General features: G+C 48.2%; 1 long non-coding RNA gene across 4 annotated transcripts; it reads right to left on the minus strand.

The window, feature by feature from the left end:
- Nucleotides 1–4,116: 4,116 nt before the first annotated feature.
- LOC135324799 (uncharacterized) lies at nt 4,117–23,485 on the minus strand. 4 transcript variants are annotated; one of them, XR_010386061.1, is made up of 6 exons: nt 21,891–23,485; nt 20,116–20,213; nt 19,150–19,210; nt 18,635–18,713; nt 13,687–13,828; nt 4,117–9,687 (listed from the first exon to the last, which is right to left on the minus strand). It is a non-coding gene; the product is annotated as an uncharacterized LOC135324799 (long non-coding RNA). The 4 variants fall into 4 exon arrangements; XR_010386060.1 differs by having other exon boundaries at nt 18,635–19,210; XR_010386059.1 differs by lacking the exons at nt 18,635–18,713; nt 19,150–19,210; nt 20,116–20,213; nt 21,891–23,485 and adding exons at nt 13,984–14,280; nt 17,240–17,677.
- Nucleotides 23,486–25,240: the final 1,755 nt, after the last annotated feature.

Consider the following 25,240-nt stretch of genomic DNA (forward strand, 5'->3'; position numbering starts at 1 on the left):
AGCGGGGCGGGCGCCCACCTCCCCGGCAGCGGGAGGAGGCTGCCGGCGCGGCGGGGCGGGTGCCACCGAGCCCCGGAGCCGAGCCCTTCTGCTTTACACCGCGCGCTGCTCCGGCAGCAAATATTTTTCCAACAACATCACCAAATCGAAAGCGCTCCGCAAATCTGAAAGCTTCTCGCAACGCTGTTTTGGAAAAACCTGACTGCAGGCGAGGAGAGCTGTCAGCGACAGAAGCCATCGCTGACAATTTCGCTCGCGAGTGTTAACCCGCCGTGTCAAACAGCCCCGCAGCCGCGTCCCGCCCGGACGGAGCCGCGCAGCCCCCCGCCGCGGCTGGACCACCACCGCCGCGCTCCCGACGGCGGGGCCTCGGCATCCCCAGTGTCCCCCCGCCCTGCCACCCGCGGGGACAACGGGAGAAAGGCACCTGCCGAGCGGTGGCACCGGCCTGTCCCGCTTCGGTGCCTCTCCTGACGCTGCTTTGGGGCACCTGAGGCAGCTGGGTGGAAACACAGCGAAACGCCCCTTTCCTTTGCCTCCTGACACGAGAGATGTCCTGATGCCAAACCTGCGGCTGACACCTCGGGTTTTCATCCCGGCGTTATTTCATTAGCGTTCTTCATGGACCCAAAGCAGACCATCAAAATGCAAGCATAAAAGCCAGAGAAAAAGCTTTTAGAGAGTATAAATACAGAAGTCTCCTGCTGCGCGATGCCACGGTGTGCGTGCAGGGTCTCACACCGTCCCCGGGTGTCCCTAAGCGTAGGAAACCTTAACTGAGTCATAACTAAGTGCAAACAGGGGCAGAGGAGGTGGCCTCAAAGGCGGTGCAAAGGCTGGGGGGGGCAAGGTTTGAACATAAACCTAGACTATTCAAAATAAGCCATAAAAAGTGGGAAAGAAGAAAATGCTTAAAGCTGTGGGCGTTCGGAGCCAGGGCAGCCCCAGCACGGCACCTCAGCACCCACCCCACGGGGCCACGTCCTGGCCGCGTCCCCCGAGCCGCCGGTGCGGGACCGCGGGGAGCCCGGTCCGGAGGCGCGCGCAGCCGAGGGAGGGGAGCACGGGCCCTCGGAGACTGGAATGAAATATATGACAGATGGCTTAAAAAAAAAAGCAATTATCAAAGGGGAAGATTTTGGAACATATCCTCTGAAATAAAAATTTGTTTAGCATTTTTAGCAGCTGAAATAATTTTCGGAACATCTGATGGGAGGTTTAAGTGCTTCGTTTCCTCCTCTCACTAGCCAAGCCATCCGTTTGAAGGCTGTCTGTGGCACAGCTCGTTCCCCGTTTCACTGCTATTGGTATTTTTCATGGGATAATGGCACAATTCGAGATCAATGGGCTCGAGGTAGGAACCGCAATATTCCTGCCCCTTCGAGTGCGCGATGGCTTTGGAAATGCTTTGCAGAAGATGGAAGAAACGTATTCCGCGATTCTTTAAATACAACCACATGAAAGTATGTCTCATTGCGTCCTTCCTTTCTTCCCTGCTTTTCTCCGTTCTTCTGTTCTTCCTCGAAAAAAAAGGGGGGAGTTAGCCAACTGCTTGGTCTATTATCCGCAGTGAGTGTCACGGCACTGCAAAAGTCAGCCAGGCACCTGCAGGGGAGAAGGGACATTCGTGTTACAGCCTATAGACTTCTGCCCAGGGACGCACCACGACTGCTCTTTGAGCTCCAGCGTGTGTTCCTGTGGAGGAGTAGATAGACATGCATGAGTAGCTATACAGCTATCTACATAGATATACAGCTATCTACATAGATTTACAGCTATCTACGTAGCTGTGTAGCTATATACATAGCTGTATAGGCATATACATAGCTCTATAGGTATATACATAGATATGTAGATAGCTATATAAACGTATATAGATGAGTAGATATACATATGTAAATATACATGCAGATTTAAAGACTAGAGAAGACAAACTGCCACTTCATTATGGAAACGGTAAGGACACTGCTTGGAGATGGCTGCAATGAGCAGTTGGGTGTTGGGAAGATGCCTCTTGAGAAGGGTGAGGATTTTCTGTTGAAAGCTCGCTAGATCTTAAGGACTAAGATAAAAAGAAATGAGGCAGATTTCCATATGCTGCATTAGCCCAACGCCGCTTTTCAGTATTTTCTGGAACTCGGGACTAATTGGTGAAGCATCCCAACGATGGAGAACTGCTTAAAAATATTCCAGCAGAAAAAGACATTTGAATGGTAAAGACCGCCCCGGGCTGTGCCCCGCGGAGCCGGGGAAGTGGCCCCACGCGCCGGGCTGGGGGCCCCGTGCCTACGGCAGCTCCGCGAGTGACGCTTCCTTCAACGCGATGAGTCTCGGGGAAGAGGATAACAAGGCCCTGAAGGAGATTAAGGTTCACTTCTTCGGATGCGAATCTGGAGGAGGAGATCATTCCAAGCTCCCACCGAAGGGAAGATTCAAAGCCGCTAAATCTCTTAAGCCCCGTTAGTTTGGGCTTGTTCTCGGAGACGGCAGCGGGAAGGACCTGGGACCTCCTCGCCCTCCACCAGCTCCCTTCTGCTGGCCACCTTCGCAAGGAGCTTCCAGCCTAAAACGGGGGTGAGCAAAGGTACGGAAACGGCTTGAACCACAAATTCACGGCTTTTCATGCCAAAATATTGTATAGGCACCGTAAAGGCTCGGTGGAAAGAGCCTGCCGCAGCCGTGCTTCGGAGCGCTGCGGAGGTGCGGGATGCGCCACGCCGCTCGTGCCGACCCCGCGGAGAGAACCGCAGCCGCCCTCCCTGCTCCCCGCAACAGCGCGTGCAGCGAGAGCTCGTCCCAGCCTGGAGAACGGCCGCTTTCCCGGAGCCCCGCTTCCCCCCCCACCCCCCCCGGAGGGCACGGGGAGCCGCGGGGAGGGAGGCAGGGACCCCCCCGGGAGGGACCCCCCCAGCCTCACCCGGCCCAGCACAACTTCCCAGCCCTGAGCCCGCTTCTTTTTTTGTTTTGCTGCAACTCCGATGTAGGCAAATCTGTGGTTTCCTAGGACGGAGATAAACTAAAATAAACATGATTTAATCAGGGAGGCTCAGCCATGAAAGAGGAGCGCGAAGGGGGTGGTGCATGGAAGTACACTAAATCTGTATGGGTTTTGCTGCGGAAACACCAGGGGACCGAAACGTGCGGAGATGTGACTCGCTCCGGAGGCAGGAGGTTCCCATTTAAAGTTTTCATGCCTGTCGTCTCTCCTTTTTAATTTTTTATTTAATTTTTTTTCCCCCTGCAATAAAGACTGGAGTGACTGTCTTCATCTATTTCAACCACGGATTTTCTGATTAGACCCCCGAGGAAAACGAAGAATGCGCTGGGGGTCCAAGTGGGGCTCTCGCTGCCTCCACCAGAGCCCGGCGGATCTCGGTGCTCGGCAGCTGCTTGCCGGGAAACCCAGGCAGCGCGGAAAAATACTTCTGCCATCCGGATGCGAGAGCACCAAGCCTCTGCAGGCCGTTCCCGGGGAGTTTCAACACAACGCAGCAAGGGGATAACAACAAACACGATTTTTTTTAAAAAGTACACTTTTAGCGGTGGGGGAGGACTGTCTCCTGGCAGTCGGCGCAGACGTGCTGCAGCACAATGTGGGGGACAGAGACCGTCTCCACCCCCCCCACCCCAGCGCTGACATGTATCCACAAACCGCCACATTTTGCAGAGCTTTACTGGTCTCAGATGTTTCTCTTGTCCCTTTGAATTGGCAACGGAAACGTGCAGGCTATTAGGCAGAAAAGCAGCGCAGCCGCACGTTAGCTTGCTGGCCGGGGAGGGGAGAGTCTTGCCGCATTTCGTGTGTTAATGCGCTGTGCAGGGCAGTTCCCTCTCCTCCCTCGCAGTCCGGAGGATTTCATCCACGTGCCATTCGGAAGAACGGTCAGGATTCGCTGTGGTGCCCCAGGTAAATAATGTGTGCAATATTGATGAATATGTTCACGGGCTAGACCAGGCGGCGGTAGCTCCTGCAGAGCCGTTCTGGCCCGGCCGGTCGGTAATGCGTGCTTGGAAACCTGCGATGGGAAAACCGGAGCGGCTCCGACCGCAGAGCTGCCCGGACTGTTATCACATCGCGCCGGAGCAGCGGCAGAGCTGAGAGTCGTCCTCCTCCTTCGCTGCGCACCTGGGAAACCCTGGGAATCAAGCCCTGGTGTCCCATGCGCTTCCAAAATTCAGGCACGGTTGTCTTGGTGGCAATGCCCACGGCGGGGAGAAGATCAAGTAACGACGTGGGTTGTTAGGCTGCACTCGTGTCTCTCTTGGAAGCTCAGGCCATCAGCCTCGGGAAGGAGGACCTGCCCCAGCACCTCCAGAGCCCGCAGCACCCTTGCTCTCCGGTTTCACGCTCCTTTGATTCGTCCATTGGATGGACACACAAGACACGTTTGCAATGACATCCTGCAAGAGTTACTGAAGGTGGAATAGACATCTTTTCACTTCTTTAAAAAGAGATTTTCCTGTTTGAACAAGCCGGACCCATGGATGCTCTCTGGCACTACGGTTAGCAGACAATTACGGGCAGAATCATGCAGCAACTACTACCTAAGTTCGCCAGCATTTCTCAGAGTCAGACCTTCTCTTCTGTTCTTACAGCCGTAGCAGAAGCAGTGGCCCTGGCAGGTGTCTGACCACGGTTTCTACCTGGGAAAACACCAACCTCGTCCAGACAGCCATTTCCAGAAAACGGACAAGCAAAATGCAAGTCATTTGTGCCCGTGCAAAAGGGATTGTAACACTGAGATCTGAGGCACCCAGTGAGAAAGTCGAAAGCTGCTGCCTGATGTAGGGCTTCTTATTTGCAAATCATACATTTTTTATGCTAAAAAATAAAACAGTCTATGAAGAAAACTCATTGGGTTGAGCCAATATCAGTGATTCAGGATAAGTGAATCCAAGGAGATGAAGCATGTTTAATGTAATTACACATCCACTTCTTGTGATGTACGACCATGCGAAGCATTACTAATCCCCAAACAGATACCTGCAGGGAGGACTATCAAGAACAGCTGTTTGGACAACAAGAAATGAACCACACGAACTCGCAGTTCTGCCGGCTTTCAGCAGAGCGGCTCTGAGAGTCAGGTTTTGTCCAGTAAGTGCAAGATTTACAAGGAATTAAACAGTGTTCCGCAAGAAAGTACATTAGTTTCTTTTATAAATCACACTGCCAACTCATTTATTATTGTAATAACCTTCAGCATTCCCATTATTGGAGAGGACTTCTCCTGAAATGAAAAATGACTTTCTTAACTCAGTGCATGGACCTTGCCGTCATACTCATTTTGGCTTGCTCTTTCAAATGGCAGCAGAGAAAGACGTAAACCTTTATTCCCAAACAGTAGCATCAATTGCAAACTAATATGCTGGGTGAGTTTATTATGCATTTGAGAGTTAATAAATAAGAGAGATAATAGCATAAGCAGTATCTTTCCTCTTGGTTTACTCAAGAAAACTCCTCCATTGAAGTTGTTGAAGATGGTTAAGCTATCAACACAGTTGGTTACATGCAGCCCATTTAATTACAAGAACCTATAAGCTCTTTACCATCATATTACAGTACTTTAATAAGCTATATTTTATTTATAAGTGATTGCCAAGTTTATTACACTTATTATCAAACATTCGCTTAAGTGAATAACTAGAATTACTTTTGTGAATTTTTTTCAAGTTTGCAGTGAGATAATTGAATTATGAGCAGCCGTTTCCTACAGATGCCAACAGGTGCAAGGAGGATTGGCAGAACTGTTGTAAATGTTCCCACCACTGCTTTTTCAAAGCACTGAACGAAACATTTTTATCATAAAGGGCTGGCAGCAAATGAGCGCTTTTCTCCAAATAACGTATCAGTGCACACCTCAAGGATCTGAGGACTGAGTCCGGTGGCATCATGGTCAGACCATTATATACACTTTTACCAAATTTGTTGGGGGGTAACTTGAGGACTTTGAGGGTGCTAAGACAGCTCTTTGTGATTTTGTGGTGCTGGGGAGTATCCCGTTCTCCCCAGGTGCTGATTTTTCCAGTGATTCTTACAGTATGATGGTAGCAGGAGATGTCTACCTTCTAGCCCTTTTCAGGGCTAGATTGGTGCCAAGACTGAACACGCCATATTCATGAAAGGTTTCTTGCTACCATCAGAGAGACGTCAGATAGGTGTTCAAGTTACGCAGGCGTCTCAGCACCTGGCAAACCACTCAGCCGTAGCAAGTGCTCAAGGAAAGCGATTTGTGTGTCCACAGTTCTCTTTTGGTTGTATCTTAACAGGTAACATGGCAGCGTCCCACCACAGAGCTGCAGGAAATCCAAAGATCTCTAGAACACACTATGTCCTAGATATATATAAAATACTTCTCAAGAGATCGTAGCTGAGCATAGCAGGGGCACAGGAGGTGCACAGCTGCTTCTCCCGTGCTCCAGTGCGAGTCTATGCCCCGGCGTCCAGGTACGCCTTGCTGCTGCGGGATGCGTGCTTCAGACTTGCCTTGCAGTCACGGTTGGCAAAGTGGAGGTCTCGCTGCTGGGTAGAAGTCTTGCATTAAAGAAGGCTTCCTCTTCTGAACATTAGTAGAGTTATTGAAGTGATTTTAGAAGATATGAACCAAACAAAATATCTTAATGCCTCTTAGAAATAGAGGCATTCATGTGTCCGATGCGGCACATGATTCATCTCAGGCCACAGCAAACACGTCCACGTGACGATCAAGAGTTTCCTTTTGCAGGACTCTTCAGGGTCTGGACTGGTGCAGTGTGTTTGCCAGTTTCAAAGAAAAGCATGCACATTATAACCGTTCTGTGCTCTTACTGTAAGAATATATTCCTCCCTGGCAGCAGGCTGGCCAGGAACCAGCACTGCCGCATGTTGCATCCCATGAAGTGATGAAATCGTGGCTGTACACCAGAATTTTTCAGATGATGCTGAATGCCGTGCAAGATCACACTCTTCTTTCCGTTTAGCAGCATCGGCCCTGTGGCTGCAGGAGATGGGCCATCCTGCTTATTTGAGGACAGGGATCTCTTTGTCACAAATTTCATCTCCGTTTGTGTCTCCCCTCCCTTTTTTAGTTCAGGTTACTTTGAATTGGCTGCACCTGTATTTCCCGTAGTCCCACCTTCCCTCTCTCCCTCTGAAGACTCTTTGGAAGTTCTCCTCAGTTTCAAGTTCAAAGGCTTGTTTTAAATCATTATTTCATTGCATTCTGTGCTCTTCGGAGATCCACATTTAGACGTCCCCCAGAAAGAAAGCCCTCCCTGCAAATACTGGAGGTCTCCCAGGGTCCCTCTCACCGGGGAACGTGCTTGCCTTGACAGCTCTCGGGTGGAGAACCGTGGACTGAAAGGCGCTGGGATCCAAGGGGCAGGACTTGCTCTCCTGAATGCGGTTCGTGCGCATTTGAAGAGCTGCAGGACCTTGCTCTACGTGCCACCGACCGCCTTCCCTGCCCTGGAGGCGAGTATCTACGATCTACTTCAGATGTCTGGTCTCCCTTGGTCACGGGAGCAGGCGAGGACACGGCTCCCCACCGCTCTGAGCGGGGTGGGAAGCACTGCTGCCCCCGTCGTGTTCACCAGCCATACCGTACATCATCACAGGTGCGATAAAAACACGTGAAGAGCTGGGACGTGTTCCGCCTTGGACACGTGCGCACAAACAATAACATTTTTTCTGTCGCGATTGTCACAAACAACTACATTTTTCCTGTTGTTATTGCCAATACACAGTATAAGCAATAGATATAGGTCAGGGAACCATCAGGCTAGAGAGGAATCAGAACTGCGCTTGGTTTCCAAGTCAGGTCGGTTCAGATAAAACAAAATCTAGCCACATTTCTATAAACAACTCAAACGTAATTATTTTGAAACTATTGGCCAATGCACATGCTGCCATGTGTGTCCTGCTTTCAGGAATTAATGTGTTTTACTCATAAGCCACCTACTGCTGTTTACTTTATTAATGACATTCTGGTCATCTCTCCTGAGGGCAGTAAACGGAAGCTAAATTTGGCTCACCGTCTCCATCGCAGTGATTTAGTCTATCGGGCACTGGCTCCTTACAAAGCTGCACCGAACGTGGACAAACACAAAGAGAATTATTGTTCGCTGCTAATGAGCAGTCGTGTGGCAGGAGCCGCGTTGCGCTGCCGAAACGAGGGGTTTTCCATCGCTCTCCTCGCGCCACGCGGACGGCTGGGGCTCGGCCCCGGCTGCCGGGAAGCCAGCGGAGAGCAGCGACCGCCCCGCACGCTGCGAAATGCTCGGAGCCACCCGTCGCGCCGTCTCGGGGAGGCTGGGTGTTTTCACTGTGAGCAAAAAGAATGAGTCTCCCTAAGAGGAAACAGCTTGACACCGGCCGAACAGGTCACCGCTGTAACAGGCACGATAATAGATTTCTTAAGCTATATGTTTTCTCCAGCCCTTTAGATGTTCGACAATGCTCGGACCACCCAAGTTAATTTAATGCAAATGTAATTTAACGGGTTCCTTGTGCGCGGCTCTTAAATGACTCAAGCTTTCTGCAATGCACGCATCCAAAAATGAGCGAGGATTCGTGCTCGCTCGATGCTTTAAAGACGGGGTCGAAGCGAACGGCAGCCGCACTTTGGCTTTGCACAACAGCAACAAACTCAGCTCACAGACCAGGCGTTTTGGCTCAAATAATGACTCCCATTAAAGAAACGACAACCCTCCCTTATAATGCATCGCGTATAAGGAATGGCGTTTATAGTATGGAAAACTAATTGGTTTAGGAATCAAATCTGAAAAATGCACCATCGTCACCTGCCGCTGGTGGGTAGCGAAGCCCCGCGGCCCGCAAGCCGAGGCGGGTCCTGGCAGAGCGGGGAAGGTGCCGTCCGCGCTCACGGGCGCTCGTGCACGCTTCCACTCTTGGCCATCGGAGATTAAAACCCCTGTCGTGGTGGTCGCACGCGTTTCCCCGAGTGGAACTGAAGACCGCTTTCCTCACCTTATCTCCAAAAGCTGTCGCCGGCACGGCTAATGAATATGCTACTATGCTTATTAGCATTGTTGTTTGTTTGCGTTGAGCTAAAATAAATTGGAAGAAAGGCTTGCCAGATGCTTTCTTAAAGACAGTGGTAGGAAAAGAAAAAAAGCACACGAGCAGGGGTGTTTGGGGAAGGATTGCTATTTGCATGCCTTCATTTATTTTCCTTTCCAACTCACTTCTGTGGAGAAACCGTGGAAAAAGCTGGCTTTTCTGGGCTTGCTCCCCGCTCGGCAGCGCTTTAAGGTAAGGCTTCAAGCTCTGCCCCGGCTATGGCCCTGGCCTATGGGGTCATCAGTAGGGAGCAGAGTGAACAGGAGAGCAGCCCAGGGCCACGCAGCGTGGTGCTGCTCCTGTGTCCTACAGCTCTCCTCGCACAGGCGCGAGAGGACCGGGCACCACGCGCCTACGTTCAAGGGTTTGGGGCCAGTTTTGCGCCGGCGGAGCGGCTTTGTGCCGGGGGTGACGCGCAGCGCTCGCCGCCCGCTCCCTGTGTTTACGTTCCTTCTGCTTAATATTTCTGCAATCTTCTCTGGCATCATACACTGGTAATTTTTCTCCTCCTACTTCACACTTCTGATAAGCCTTCTGGTCCCGCAGCAGATGCATTGTGAATCTTCTCCTCCTAAGTATCTTGCATATGTTTCATTAAAAGTGTTTGTTTCTTCCATCAGCTTGAAGTTCTAATGGGGAAAAAAAATAACTTTTTGGACTTTGCTCGGCAGCACATGGCCCCGCGTGCCGCAGCCCCGCGGGGTCCCCACGCCGGTCACACGCTGTGCCGGTGCCGCCGGGGCACGGGGGAAACTGAGGCACGGCTGCGCGGGGACAACCGCCCGTCAGCACAGGGCCCTTGCACCCGGTGCTGCGCAGCATGGAATGAAAAGAGTAAAATGCCTTCTTTTTAAAAAAGGAACATCAATAAAATTGTTAGTTTAAAAAAAAAGAATACAACAGCCCACTTGCGGGTTCGTGCCTTGCAGACGAGGCGGCCAGGTCTGGCACACAGCCGTTAGCGCGGCGCGGTAATTACTAACTTCTCCTTGGAAGAGGCACAAGACAATTCCTTCCGCATTTCCCTGCCTGCATTACTTTCTCCATCGTCCCTTGGAGGTAGCCCCAGCCCCCTCCTACACATTGCACCAGGCACCCAGCCCTTGCCCGCGCCCCAGGCGCAGCACTAACCCTGCTGGCTACAGGCTCCCGTGGGAATTTGGAGATATCATGGGGGGGGGGGGGGCGAGGAGGGGGAGGTTGTACCTCAGTTCCCCAGATGGAGAATGGGAATAATAGTAAAAATAACCTTTTTTTATATTTGCACCTAACTCCCCTCCCAGGCAGCCCGGGCAACGCGAGCCGGGGCAGCAGCGAGCGCCGCGTGCTGTAACTCCGCGCCAGACCCTCCGCACCGCGCCAGTAAGACCCCCGCCCGCATTAACAGCCCAGCGCACGCCGGTGTCGCGTCGCCCCGAACTCAGCTGCCGTTCGTAACACACCTCAGCCCGCGCTTTCCGTCCCCTGGGAGAAACGTAGGTAGTTACAATGCCTGCAGCGTGCGGACGTTAAAAATAACATAGCGTCCTGCAAGTCCTGACAAACTTCCCCCAAACTGAGTAAGGGTACCCGAAATTGTCTGATTCCACGCCCTTTTATAGAAGTGGTTTTGTGCCCTATTTCAATACGCATTAGCCTCTGCACGAACGGCTTCTGTCCGTGTCTGCAAAGCGGAGCTGCCGGGGCGGCGGTGCGGGGCCCCAAAGCGCCTCTCCCGCTCCTGCTATTATTTTTACTAGTATTTTTGCGAAGCCCCTCGGCGGGGCTGCAGCCAGGCCTGGGGGCTGCGGGAGCAGCCGGCCTCTCCCGGCGTTTCGCCGCCCGCCGCGGCTCTTCCCGGCGGGCAGGACAGACCTCCGCGCCTGCTTCCCGCTCCTCCCGCGCAGGCGGGACAGGAGGGTCTCCGGGAGCAGCGGGGGCAGCGCCTCGGAGCCCCCCGTGCCCACGCGACGGGGGATGCGCTGGGGCTCACGTCTCCGGTCACCAGCCATGCAGGGGCCACCACCCACATGGCCCGAAACACCAGCTTGGGAGCTGGGCAGGGGCTTGATCCTGACACGCGACTTGCTGCTTGCTCCAAGAGTCGCGTCTACCAGCACCATCGATGCACCATAATATTTCCCAATTTTTAAGAAGCGGCACAGTTATGCACTTGTTCCAAATATCCCTAAAACTCAAATTTAAAAAAAAACCTAAATAAAAGCATGCTATACTTCCATTCATTCTGTTTGCCATATTTCTTATCAGAAAATAATACTAATTCTTACATAGAAGTGCAATTAAATAAATGCTATAATAGTTACAAATACAGTCAAATAAGCCTTCAACTGTAAGAGTTTATACAAAATACATTATGCCACAAAGATAATTTAGGTGAAAGCTGAGATATGCCTGATGAATTAGTTCATAATATTTACCTAGATTATGTATAATAAATGTAATGTATATCATTTATATCTATATACTCCTAATTTAGTTGCAATCAGAAAATAATGCAATGTGAATTCATATAAAAAAGCAATTCTGCACAGGAAAATTAAAATGGTATAGCATATTGTTTTATATGAAATATTGAGCTGTGTAATCATATTTCTTATATCTTTAAAGCAGATTCCGTAGGAAAAACATGTTTGCTCTCGTTGGAGCTTCTTTATACGAGTATAAAAGCTTCCATTTCATATCGTCATAAACAGGGGGAATTTCGCAAAAACGCTATCAGCGTTTTTCTCCCTTTTCCATCAGCATTAAAATGTGATAAACAGATACTCAGAAACACAGGCCACTCCTGATTTTGTTTCTTTTGTGTTTCTTGAGTTATTCGGAGAGACGCTTTTGCTCATTTATTAAGAACGGGGCATTTGTAGGAATCAGCCGTGCGGGGCAGGAAAGGCTGTTGGCGATTTTGGATCTCCAAAGGGACCTCGCCAGCTCTCAGAACAGCCCGCAAATTAACTGCACAACTACAAATTCCCCTTTTCTTTGATTCAGCACCATCCCCTTCAGGAAGGAAGTACCCCACACTGAAGCTCTCTGCGATATATTCCGCACGTGCCCACATTTAATTACTTTTTCCTCTCTCCCATCCCCACGCGCTAGGTTTTCCCCAGCCGATAAGGCAAACGTTGGCCCCTTCCAGACCCAGAGCACCCGCAAACCCCCAGCGCTTAAGCAAGTGCTACGGGAAGGAATGGAAAAATCAATAAAATTGACGGGTGCTAATTTTAAAAATAGTTCTTTGAGGCTTTCCCATTATAAGCTAGCTGTGCAATTAAAAGCCTACAGTACGGTTTTTCTGCGGCGTGCTGCCCTCCTCTTGCTCTCCGCTAGTTTTAAGGAGTTTCTTCTTGCTCCTTCCCCGGGCGGCACAAGCCAGGTTTCGGCAAGGAGCAAACGCGCTCCTTATCGCTTCCTGGCGCGGTAAAGACCGAGCACAACGTGGATCATTCCCGCGTGCCTCCCAGAAGCGGAGCAGTGCTGCGGCCGTCATAACCGGGATGTATTTCATTTTAATGCTTCCGTTGCGAACAGAGCGGGATGAAAAATTTCCATTAAAACTTTCATTCTTCAATGGTAAAGCGTCCTTTGCCAAAAACACCTATTTTTGTTTTCCCTCACAGACCATTTTTTAATTTTTAGGTTTCTTACCTAACAAAGTCATTCATTGTTTTAAAGAAGGAATGCTAAATTTAAGTATTAACTAACTATAGGCAGAAGAAGTCAGGTAACGGCAGAGCAGCGGCTGCTCCAGATGGTCACTAGATCAGTCACAACTTCAACCAAAATAAATTTTAAAATGAAAACATGCCAAATAATTGAAGGGCAAGTAAAAGGGGCTTCAAATAACGAGAAAAAATGAGAAAAGACGACGTGTCTGTGCCTTAGCGACGTGGCTGAGGAAAGGCTGCTGCGTCTCGCCCCCTTCGCCCCCCGCCCACGCTCGCCCTGACGCCCGTGTCACCGCGCGGAGCGTGCGGCTTGCCGAGATACACGCCAGGGAAAATGGGAGAGACAAAGTTTAAAAATGTGCAAACAAATAAATTAATATTTCACAAAAGTTCACTGCAGAAGAAACTGCATTTTCCCAACGAGTGGCATCGGGACAACCTGCGCGTTGGGCTGCCTGCGCGCCGAGCGGAGAGGCAGTGGTCTTGGTGAGTAAAATACATGTTACAAAGGTTAGAGAAAGTCACCGAGCAATTTTCATTGTCTGCTCCCTGTCAAGATGCTGAAAGTCGAAAGTTTCCCCCCGTGCTAATAACACACTATTAGTTACACATGACTGCCTCACTGGAGCTGAACCAACACGGCTCCTGCTCGCTCAGTCCCACATTTCTCCGGCGGCAGCTAGGGAAGGAAACCAAACCCTTCCCAACTCGCGGCACAGGTCAGCGCGCGGGGCGACAGGCACCTTCACACCGGCCAAGCGCTGCTCGGGCCTCCGAGCACCTGCGAAACACGCTGCAGGAACACGGGGGCCTGCGGACGGAAAACGCAGGGGAAACCGTGGGATTATGCAATCTAAAGGTAACTCCCAAAGGATTCCTGCGGTATCCGTAGGGAGCCGACATGATCCGCCGCAGGATCAGGCAGGCAGGTTTGCTTGGCGGTTCCTCCGCTACGACACATACCTCTGTGCAAAGCCAGGGCTGGGGAAAGGTCCACGTCACCTCTTATCATCGCTCTGATGGAAGCTGAAGAAACCCGATTTCTCTCTGCTGCAGACGTTTTCCGTGTTCTGCACTTGGCTATGTTGTTTTTATACCGGCGTATCTGAATAGAAAATTAGGCCCAGTAGATTTAATCATGAAAGAAAATGGAAATATTTCTATCGGAAATCAGTTTTAACTTAAGCATCCACATGCTCTTTAGTTGATACAACAATATTAATTCTATAAGCACCGAGGAACTCTGTGCCTTATACTCACCGAAGACAGAAGAGATCCTGGGAAATCAGATACATCTCCAGAAGATAAGGTATTTAAAGAGGATTTGGGAAATGTCTACAAAAATGTTGCTACGGTTCAGCGCTCAGTCTCTCAATACACCGGAGGTGGCCTGGCCGTTGCGGGGACGAGCCCCGAGGTCAACTCAAGCTCCCCGGAGCGCCGCTTCGCTGTCTTGGCCATCACCAGCGATCATGGGAAAGAGGCAGAAGCTCCGCATCCCAGGAGAGGTCTACTTCCATCTCTTTTACCATACACGACAGCTTATTTCTGGTACAACTTTAAAAAAGCATTTGCTCACCATAAGCCCTGCTATTCTGCATGGAATCCCCTAAATTACAGCTGCTGCTACGAAATTAAGATGTATATCGGGAAACCACTTACAAACCCTCTATCTGTTGCATCTGGAAGTTCTGGAGCGCTGATTAGTTAAACTCAATTATGAGATAGCCCTAAAGGCAAAAACTGCAAGTAGTGACTTTTGCTAAGGATTCTCCTGTTGGCGTTGTTACCCAAAATACAAAATGCTGCGATTCTAAATATGGAATCTATCTTCATGAAAAAAGTTAAGAGACTCAACTTCTTCAGAACATTTCTTCCCAAGTTAGGTAATAATTAAATACAAATTAATTACCATCACAAAGCATAGCATTTAGGCAAAAACGTGCATTTTTGAGGAACGTTAGTAACTCGTTCTTTAACTACGCAGCTCGGCAGCATAGTTTGGTTTCAAAACTGCCTCATCTTTATCCTATTGCTTCTAGAGTCTCCCTGTGAGCTCCGATTTCAAAAGGGACCATCCATTCCCACATGTAGCATGTCGGTAATGCAAATAACATGTTGGCACAAGCTAGACCAACAGCGGCTGACATGTGGAAATCCGGTGCGAGCTCGGAGAAGCGATCCAGAGAGTCAGCAGCTGCAGCCGAAACAGATCTGCTAACTCGCCAGCACGGGAAAGCACTTAACCCAGTCTGGAGCCCATGTGAGGCCACGGGGACTGCTCCCCAGCTCCAAGTTGAGTCTATGCTGAAGTGCTTTGCTGGAACAAGGCCTAAAGCAGCAGCATCCGTCACTGCTATGTTAATTAGAGTTCTTAGGATTTTGGAGACCAACTTTGATCTTCCTGGGTGCTGATTTCACCATGCCAGGTCAACTGATCATGCTAAATAATTGATTTTTTAAGTCTTTTCTGATCTTTGTTTTTAAACATACTAGCAAGACAGATTTATTTTTATTTTTTCAAGAGTGCTTGCAGAGTAGGGTTCAACAGGGTTCAATTTGACATTCATCAAGTAACGGTCCTCCACTTCTTGCCCAGTGTCAAAGCATCAGTCCAAGGGTCACCCAACATGACAGTGTAAAAATTAAATGCATCAAGAAAAACAAAATCTTATTCTTGAGAAGAATTCCTCTATTACAAAATTGGCTTTGTTCTGAATCAGGAAGATCCAAATACCAAAAATATTTATGTAATGGAAAACCCCCAGAATTCTGGTTTGAAAATAGCAGAATGACCTTTTGGAAGCAAAGCATTTTGGCAATTATGTAATATTTTTAAAAGTGTAAAAAGACTAAAATCTTAAGGTCTACACTAACATTCACTTTCCCTTTTTGTCAATCCTTTCAGAATTCTTCCATGGAAAAATTTATGAAAACTGATGTTCTCATCGACCATTTCAGTTTCCACGGAAGTGCATTTTCCAATGAAAAATTGTTCAGATAATTTCCTTTCTGCCTGCTTTAACTGCTCAAACTGGTTGAAAAAAAGCTTTGGGAATTTCTAGGGGATAATTGCTTTAACCATTCAGCCTCACAGCTTGCTATCATGAATCCTATATCTAGAGAAAACTCTCTGTTAACACAAGAAGTTACTGGGAGCCCTCAGGTGCTTTGTGCACTTGAAAAATCAAGCTATTTGATTGAATTTCTGAATATAGTTTTTTCATACTGGAAGCAGAATTATATTAAATTATATCATATTATAATTTATTGCTTATGAATGATATTGGAAGTGCTGATGGAATACATGAAGTATGACATTGGAACTCACATCTTTATTTCATTCCAGAGTAATAAAGGGTTATTCTACCCTGACGTATTTATAGTATTGAATGGAGGAGTCAATTATGCGCCAGGTAATTCTCTACCGGGTCTACCTATAGCCCCGAAGACTTGTAAGATAAAGGAGGCGACAGGAAATTAGGAGTGTGACAGTGCACCTGTACTTCATAATTGGCAAACCATCACCAAACCTGGCCCAGAGGCCAACTGCGATGGTCCTTCCCGTTACCTTGGTGGGCTGCTAGCACACCAGTAAGACCAGAACCATCATCCTGCTTGCTGTAAAAGTGCATTTCTTTCCTGTTCCATTTTCCACTTTACAATATTCTTCTTCTTCCACTGCATCAAATGCCATAAAAAGTGGACGTAGCCAGGAGATTTTTGCCAAAAAAATGAAGATCACTGAAAAATGCTTGTTCATTTAAATGACAGATTCACAAAATAGGTTACTGCTTGAGAAGTCTCCTGTCTCTCTTTTCCTTTCAGGGAGAAACAGTTAACCTTCTAAAAACGCTATGTTTAAACATTTGTTTTGAGAACTCATGTTTTCAGATTTTTCAAACAGCTTTTTACAGCATTTAGAATATTTATCTATAAACAGGTTTTCATAAAAGAAAAAGTCAAAATTCACATTAAGCATTACAAAATAAAGAAATGTTTCAATGGCTTTTAACTTTCTCCTTCAGTTTGGTGATTCATGGGAAATTGTGCGAGTTTTTGTCCAGTTCAGATTCACACCAGCTTCAGGATGTGGAACGCCGTGGCCGGACAAGGACCGTGTTTCCTGCCCCGGTTTAAAAACCCCACGGCTGCTACCCGCAGCCAGAGCTGCCCTGAAACTGCTCACTATAACATTAAGAAAGAAGTTAAGACAGGCAACTCCTACATTATGTTTGGGAAGAGAGGACCTGCACATACACAATAATAAAGCCTTCCAAAGCCAAAATTAGATGAGAGGGTATTCTTCATAAATGTCTTCAGTTTTTTAGTAGGATCATAGTCGAGGGCAAAGGAACTGTTTTTTCCCAAGTAAGAAGCAGCTGAATTCAACCAAGAAAGCCCTTGAAAGCAACACTGGGATTTCTGATGACACTGAACAGCTTGGATCAAGACCTTCCTTGCCATAAGCACAACAGAGTGAAACCAGAAGTGCTGCAGACATGCACTAATTTACCCTGTGCAGCCCTCCGTCCTCCTGAACGCGAGATGCTTCTCCCGGGCAGCGGACACGGTCTCGTGCGTGCACTCACCGCTGCCCGTGCATCGACAGGCACCTTCCACGCAAGCCAAGAGCATCAAAGCGAACGTGCAAATTAACACGGTAACCTAAAAACGAAAGATGGGAGATTATGAGGCCGTGCTTTCCCTTGAAACCCGGCCACCCTGGGAGCGCAGGTGGGGCGCAGCCGAAACGCCGTGCACCTGCTCTTCTTCTCTGCTTTTGTCTGTACTGCCGGCACAAGCTGAGCATCGCCTTTCGTTATCGCTCTCCTACTTATCCCGTAACCACCAGGAGCTCGGGGATACTGTAAATGACACAAGCCACATCCCTCTCTCACCCCGCATGCCCGCCGCTGCACCAGCCCAGCCGCCGGAGGGGATTAACGCGTTTAACGGGCGGCTCCCCACTCCGCGCCGGGCGAGCTTGCCCACCACCCCCAGCCGCTGCCGGCTCCACGGCGGCTCCTCCCAGCCGGGCAGATCACAGGATGTGGCGTTTCCATGTGCAAACACACCCTCTTGCAGCGCTTGACATGCAAGTGGACGTGAAGAATTCTATGAAGTGCGAGATTAGGGCTTTTAAAATAATTGTGATAAATGATAGCATCTGCATGCACTAATTTCCCTCAAGATGGGTTAGATTAATTTCATGAAGTTAACGTCCAGAATAGCAAACATTAGCTGTTCGTGTGACCAGCGTTTTGAAGCGGTTTGAGCTCTCGCAGCTCTGCGTGTGCTTTCGAGCACTGTCAGTACAGAGAAGCACCAAGAGATTTAGGAAAAAGAAGTGAGGGAGCCCGAACTGGCCTCCTGACAAGGAACTCGGGAGATTCAGTGGGTAAACTGGTTACCTAGGCACATCGGGGTCCATTGGAGCTCAACTGCTCCTCTAAGCAAGATGCCCATGTTTGAAGGCAACAGCGATGGCCACGTACTCCTGCCCCTGTTGGCCATTAGCACAGGCGGTGAAATGATTCTCCTCGATTTATCTATTACACAAAGACATACAATTCCCATCCGACTCCTGCAGCCTTCATGCGTGACAAACTTGCGTTGTGCCTCCTGGAGTTTTGCCCACACGAAGGCTGTGAATCAAGCCTGCTCTTGTGCGAGCGTTTGGCTTTCCACGACGAATGGGAAATTGGACTTCCTCTGTGCAGGTGCAGAAGTAGAGGAAAGAGCAATTTGGCAGGTGTTTGTCCTTCCTGGTGCACCTGGTCATTGGGAGTTTGTTGATTATCGTATCATATTGGTGTACCACCGTATAAAGTGGTTTAATTAAGCCCACACAGCCATCAGAGCGCAAGCGTCACCTTTCTACCACGGACAAGGCAATGCCCATACTCACCCCCATGCCGCCAGCAACCTCGCACAGGCAGAGCGTCGCAGGAGAGACCACATCGGCAGGAGACAACAGCCCTTCGCATCTGCTCAGGAAACAAAGTTCGGAGTTTGGTATTAATATTTTATTGTATTACTAGCGTGTATTAGCGCACTTATTCCATATTGCGTATCACGCTGCTCGTACAGTAGGGTGAAGGATCCTTTAACAACATTTGCTGAATGCTGTGAACAACCTATGGCTGAGGACAATCAGCTCTACCAAGATAAATAGTGTTTGACCTGTGTTTTTCAACACCATGTATGTTACTTGATCCCACATAAGACACAGCTGAAGGGGATCGTATACTATTAGTTCACTATGGTTTCCCTTTTGAACAGACTGTAGAGAACAGACGGTGATTTTTACTGTCCACAGGGATGTGTGAAGTGCTGCAGTCACTTGCTCCTCCTCTTTTTCAAGATCTGGGACTACAATTTCCAATGCTACCAAGTTCACATCAGTGTTTGAACATACACCACCTTCTCATCTGGTTCAGCGAGCTCCATCACAAGTAACCAAATGTCTGTGAGATACAAGCATCTGGAAGAAAAAAAGCTTAGCTGAAACTCAGCCCAGAGGAAATGGAAGTTAGCAGAAATATGGTAACACTTAGCAGAGCAAGCCAAGACCGGGATTCTCTCCTCCGCTGAGAGGATCCATGCTGCAGCTGCCAAACCAGTGCCAAGAACCGGGATATTACTGGGAGCCTGCTCTATGAATAGGATTGGGCTGTCGAGAAACAAAGAAATCATCTATTTTATATCATGTTTATTTGCCCAGTTCCTTCCAGACCTACCAACCCTGATGGCACATGCAGCATCTACAGGATGAGCGGCAGTCATTCCTCCTGCCTGACCTAAACATCAACATCAGCCAAACCTCTGCTGAGCAACCACGCACAGCTGAAGCAGAGCTAGATTTCCTATCTACTGCAGGAATGATCAAAGCCTCTTCCATTGCCCTACTTCTAGACCCCACCTGTTTCCTTAAGACCCTCCGGAGTAAGGAGATATTTTAATGCCAAGACACCCAGGAGACTCGGACAGGAGGGTTGCAGAGCAGTCACAGCCTGGGGTTACTGTCAGGCCCCTCAAAAAAGGATAATCTTCTAGCAAAAGATGAAAAAAAGGGTAGGGGGAAGGTTATAAAGAGTGCAAAATTCACCTTTTTACAGAAGCTTATTCTTCCTAATGCCCCCTCTGCCTGCACACATCTACATCATTAAAACCTGCGCTACCAGGAGATCATCTGCACAGTCTGGATTGCTGCTTCTTTTGTGGGCTAAATACTTACACCATACAGCAAGTTTTATTTCCAATATTTTTACAGGATATTTCTGGAACTGAGGAGATAGAAAGCGTAGAGGCATGGGACAGAGTGAAAAATAAAAGACACATTCAGACCACAAGATGAAACACATACAGTTGTGTACACTACAGAAGTACCTTTATCTGAAGAGAGGTCCGCGTTTCAGTCACGTTTGGAGTTCAGGTCTCGTGGCCAAGGCCTCCTCCTGAACAGCTGAAGCCTTTCCAGCTGGACACTTTGTTCGAAGAAAGATAATGCACAAGACACAAGGATCATTTCAGCTGCTCTTGACGAGGCACCTCCCTGACACACCAGCTGCTTACAGGCCAAGCAGGACACGCAGCCTACGCACAGCTCTGAGCACGCAGGGCTTATACTATGCTTTAAACAGTCTCTAATATATATGTATATATACATATATATGAAAGCGTAACTTCAATTCATTAGGATCTGTGAAGTTTGCCCTTATCTTCTGAAATTGCTTGTGGCATTCAAAGCCCTCCTTAGTTAACAACCCTTTTGGGTCTTATAGCTTATTTAAATTTAAAAATGCTTTTGCAGAAACTCTGTTGAAGTTGCAATATTTTCTGCAGCAGCGTTCCCTATTTCTATGTAACCTGTACCCACCCCAAACGTGAATCTGAAATTCAAATCTACAACAACGTACAATAAAGCTCACATCAGGCCTTTCTATCAAAACATGCTTGAATGAGTAACTCGGTGCTGATGGTCCTGAACCCTGGGGAAAGCCAGATCTGGGGACCATAACTACAGTGGCCAATTTGCTTGCTTGCTTGTCCCAAGGGCAAGCTTGGTAAGAACAGGTTATGGCTGAACAACAGGACTGAGAGCTGCATAATTAATAAAATAACAGGTAAAAGTCAGGTTTTGCTTCGCTTCGGTCACAAGCATGAGACTGAACTCCGAGAAGCACGTGGACCCGAGCTCCACCGCCGGGTAACCATCGGTAGAGGGTCAGTACAGCTTCCCACGCCGGAGGGCAAAAGCAGCAACAGAGCTGAGCACCCTCTGAAAATCTGATTGTGATTTTTTCCCTCACAAAAGACAACGGGCTTTACGTTACACAACACGATGACTAGAAGAGGGAACACAAACTTGCCCCTTTCACTATACTAAGAAAGTATTTGAAAAAATAACTTGAGTTTAAAAAACATTTAATTTCTCCTGTTCATCCTATATATTCCACTGTCACTTCTAGGGTGAAACAGACTCCTTGCTGGGGCAGAACTCACAACTGATGCGGTTTAACATCGTGGCCCTGAAACATCTGTATGCAAAAAATTGCAATGCTTAACATCGAGAATCGACGTTTGATAGTAATTATCAACTAATGTAATTCATTGAATGCATTTGATTTTATTTATAATTTTAAAATGTTTGTGTAACTTTACCAAAGGGCTTTTTTAAATGTATAAATGACTTTTACATATATGACTGCATTATTGAGATTGTCGTGATTGACTGATTGAGGTGAGGTCCTGACCTTACAACTAAATGCACCTTTATGGCACCTAACAGCTGCACAGCGTCACAATTTCAGTGGAATCTGTGCATGCAGAAGCATTCGTTAATAACAGAGCTGTCTTTTATTTTTATTTTCTTGTATCGGCACTACATAAGTACTCTGGTCTTGGCAAACTAATCCAAAATACACGCGTACCAAAATAATTCTCATTTCTGCTAATTTTGAGGAGAAGGAAGCCGACTTAGGTTAGAAGAACGTGGAGGTGGGAATGGAGGGCGACAGCGGCTGCAAGGCTTTGGGGGGTTCCTCGCTTTCTGCGCTCGGCTGGGGAGGACGCACCGACGACCTCCCGCAGCCGCAGCGCCAGACCAGCGCACAAACAGCGCGTTTGGGCTCTACGGCGCAGATAAATACGTATATACATACATGTATTTTTTAAGCTGGCCTTCCCAGGTTGCATCAGAGGCGTTGGCTCTGCTGGGAGAGGTGCTCGCCGCTGCAGAGCGCCCGATGGTCGGTGCTCCTGTGCAGTCCCAGCTCCTGAGGCCAAGTCACCTTTCAGATCTGTAGCGGAGATTTGTCCTGGGCCTGGAGAGAGAGAAAGAGCCACTCCACGGCTACACGTGCAGATACGGGGATGTGAAGTTGCTGTCCCCCCCGACAACACACACACACCTTGCACCAGACGCCCTGCCAACAGCAGAGCCAAGCTTGGGATAATCAGTCTAAATGTAGATTCATTTTGGCAGTTGCAGACTCGAATTAGAAAAAACAATTAGCTGATCTGTCAGAGGCCCTAATAGAGACACACAGTTCAGAGAGCTCTGAAATTTAGGTGCGTAGATTTAAAACAACGCAGGCACAAAATCGTGCAATTTAATCTTTAAGCGTAGCACCTTTCTTCCTCCCCCTTTTGCAGGTGCACGAGGATGCCGGCAGCCCCGGGCGCCAGGGCACGTACGGGCGCTTGGATTTCGCCTCCGCGTTGTTTTCAATTAGAGGCTTTCCTGCATGTGATGCACCAAGGGGAAAACACCACTTAGACTCAGAACTAAGGTACTCCCAGGGACAAATATGATTAATGGGATAATCTTGTAGATTACAATAGTTAGAGGCAGTTCCTGCCATTTCCCGCTCTCCGAGGACTGGCTCCGCTCGCATCCAGTGCAGACAGCTGCAGACTCCGCAGCGCTGGCATTACCAGCGCAGGACTGTGCTCTGCCCCCGAAACCGCCCGCGACGCGCAGCTTCCACGGGCGCCTAGGGTCCAGGCTGCGCCTTACAGCCAGATCTCCAACCGGGGAAGGTTCCTGATGGAGAGAGTCTGCGGAGCCAGCGGCGTGCATGCTCACCTTTGCATAGAGATATGCACATCCACAGCATGCACATCCACAGCAGGTAATGTCCTTAAATTCATCAGGTCTTAATTAAACAATGACCAGTGAGACAGCCTCACATTCACTGGAAGAGCTGCAGCTGATGGGTAATGGCAGCAACGGCTCCCGACTTCTGCACGAGCCCCCGTCCACGCAGGGCTGCAGACGTGCTGCGGGAGGCATCTGCAGAGCTTCATGGAAAGTTTCTTAGAGCGTACAACAGGGCACCAGATATGGACAAAACCCTCCGCTATCGAATTCAAGTTCTTTTTCTCTGCCCCTTTGCACTCTGTAGCACTCAAAAATTAATGGCAAAAGTTAGAACACACTTTATCAGAGAAAAGTCATTTTGGCAAATAGCTGGCAAACCCCAATTTCTGATTCTGGCATAAGAATGCAAGATTAATATTTCCAGCAAGGTGATCAGCAAGAAAAATCTCTGCATAAACACTGGCACGCAGATGATTGCCACCGGGCTTCGCGGCCAGCGGCACAGTGAAAGGAGGAAGGCAGTTCACTTCTTTCAGAGATTTGTTTCAGGTCATCGTATCTGCAAGCACCACCCGCATCTATTCACTTTGCAGGGTGGGCTTTGGATTTTCCTTGTTTTGTGGGGTTTTTTTTGGGGGGGGGGGGCGGTGGGGGAGGGAGACAAAACAAATTCAAGTGCAAAATTCAACACAAGAAGAGACAAATTACATGGCAAATTTCATAGCTGCAAAGTTTCAGAACACACAAAAACTTGGATAACATTTTTAAGGAACATAATTAATTGAACTTGTACTTAGGTTTCACCTAAACCTTTGTTTGTGCAAAACTCTGCTGTTCTGAAAGAATGCAACAAGGAAAAAGTATTTTTATGCACATTTATGGGATGTTCAGCTGAACTCAGGCTGGTGTAATCGGTGCTTTACACGTACCATGTATTATTCATTCTGGGAAAGAAATGCTAATTTTGAGTATTTTCAACTCATTTTTTTGTATTTCACCAGCTCACATATAACTATTCATTACTGTTTACCTAAATTTACACGAAATTTGCTTTTAATTATATATGCAAACAGAATCTTAATATGAAGCAAAACAAGTCACACATTGTCCACTAGAACCATCCACACCTTACAGTTTCTGTGATGCCCCTCTCTGCAATCAGAGCCCGTTGCAGCTGCTCCTTCAAATTCAGAAGGAGGGGTACCTGAAAACAAAAAGGGGAGGGCTTGATTTTTTTTCCATATAGCTCACCTGTTTGCTCTGCCAAAGATGGGAGGGTTAAGATTTCACTTGAAATTAGTCACCTACATACAGGGTGGAAGCCCAAAGAATCTGACCACCTAATTTTCATTCATGGTGATGCAGTTTTTCTCTTTCTTCGACTGGTTTATTGTATCAAGTAAGCCAGGGTTGCTGAGATCTTAGCAATATTTCTTTGACTTTCTCTCTACCCAGTGGCCCCTGAATGAAGTGGAAAATGCAGTAATCTTTCTGTATCGCTACTTATTAGGCCCCTTTATCTATCCCCATTGGTTACTTTTTTCCCCTGAATTCAACTTTTTAACATTACGTATTTAACATTACTTATGCAAACATAACCTATGCAAAACAAAGTACATTCCCTTCATCCACCCCACAGAGCCCCTCCGAAATATTGGATATTTATCTATTTGGAGCAAAATTAACAGAAATCCTCCTACCCCCTGACTTATTCACACGTACGATTTTATTTATCCCATCTGCAAGACTCCCAACCACCAGGAAAGCTAACACACGTTTCTTCAGGCAGGATATAACAAATTGACTCCTTCGATTTAATGAAAACAAGCTATTTTCCTGGTGCTTTTGTCGTCCTCCAAGTCGGGGCACAAGGCAGGCTGTGGGTGAGGCTGGCTCGACCACAGCAGCCCGAGCTGGCCGCGGCTCGGACCCATCCGCTCCCGCCGCGCGTAGCTGCTGCACGCTAAGGCAGCGCAAGGCTCCCGCCCGCGCCCCAGCCTTCCCGGAGCGCGTTACCCGAGCTGCTACTGGCATCTGGTGGAAGGCGCAGGCAAGGGAAGCTTCTCCTTCACGAGCGTGTCCCTGTGGTCACACCAAATGACCAAAATGCACCAAAAGGTCTTACTAAGATGTGCAGCACACGCATGCTTCTGACCCCAAAAGTGTTCAAACGTTTCTATGTTTGAGCGCTTTTTCCATTTTTACTGTACACTATACACCTATATACTATACACTTATATGCAACAATAAAGAAAGCAAAATACCACCTTTTTCAGTGTAAATGGAGGTATCTCAGAATCTTTACACAGAAGGTGTGTCGTGCAAGTTGTACCCCGCTTTGTCTGCTCTGAACAAAGACTTCACCAAAGTTAAAGGATCCGATTTGAAGCTACTGAGGAGCGTTTCTCT

The sequence above is a fragment of the Dromaius novaehollandiae genome, chromosome Z, assembly GCF_036370855.1.
Source record: "Dromaius novaehollandiae isolate bDroNov1 chromosome Z, bDroNov1.hap1, whole genome shotgun sequence".
Classification (NCBI taxonomy): Eukaryota; Metazoa; Chordata; class Aves; order Casuariiformes; family Dromaiidae; genus Dromaius; species Dromaius novaehollandiae.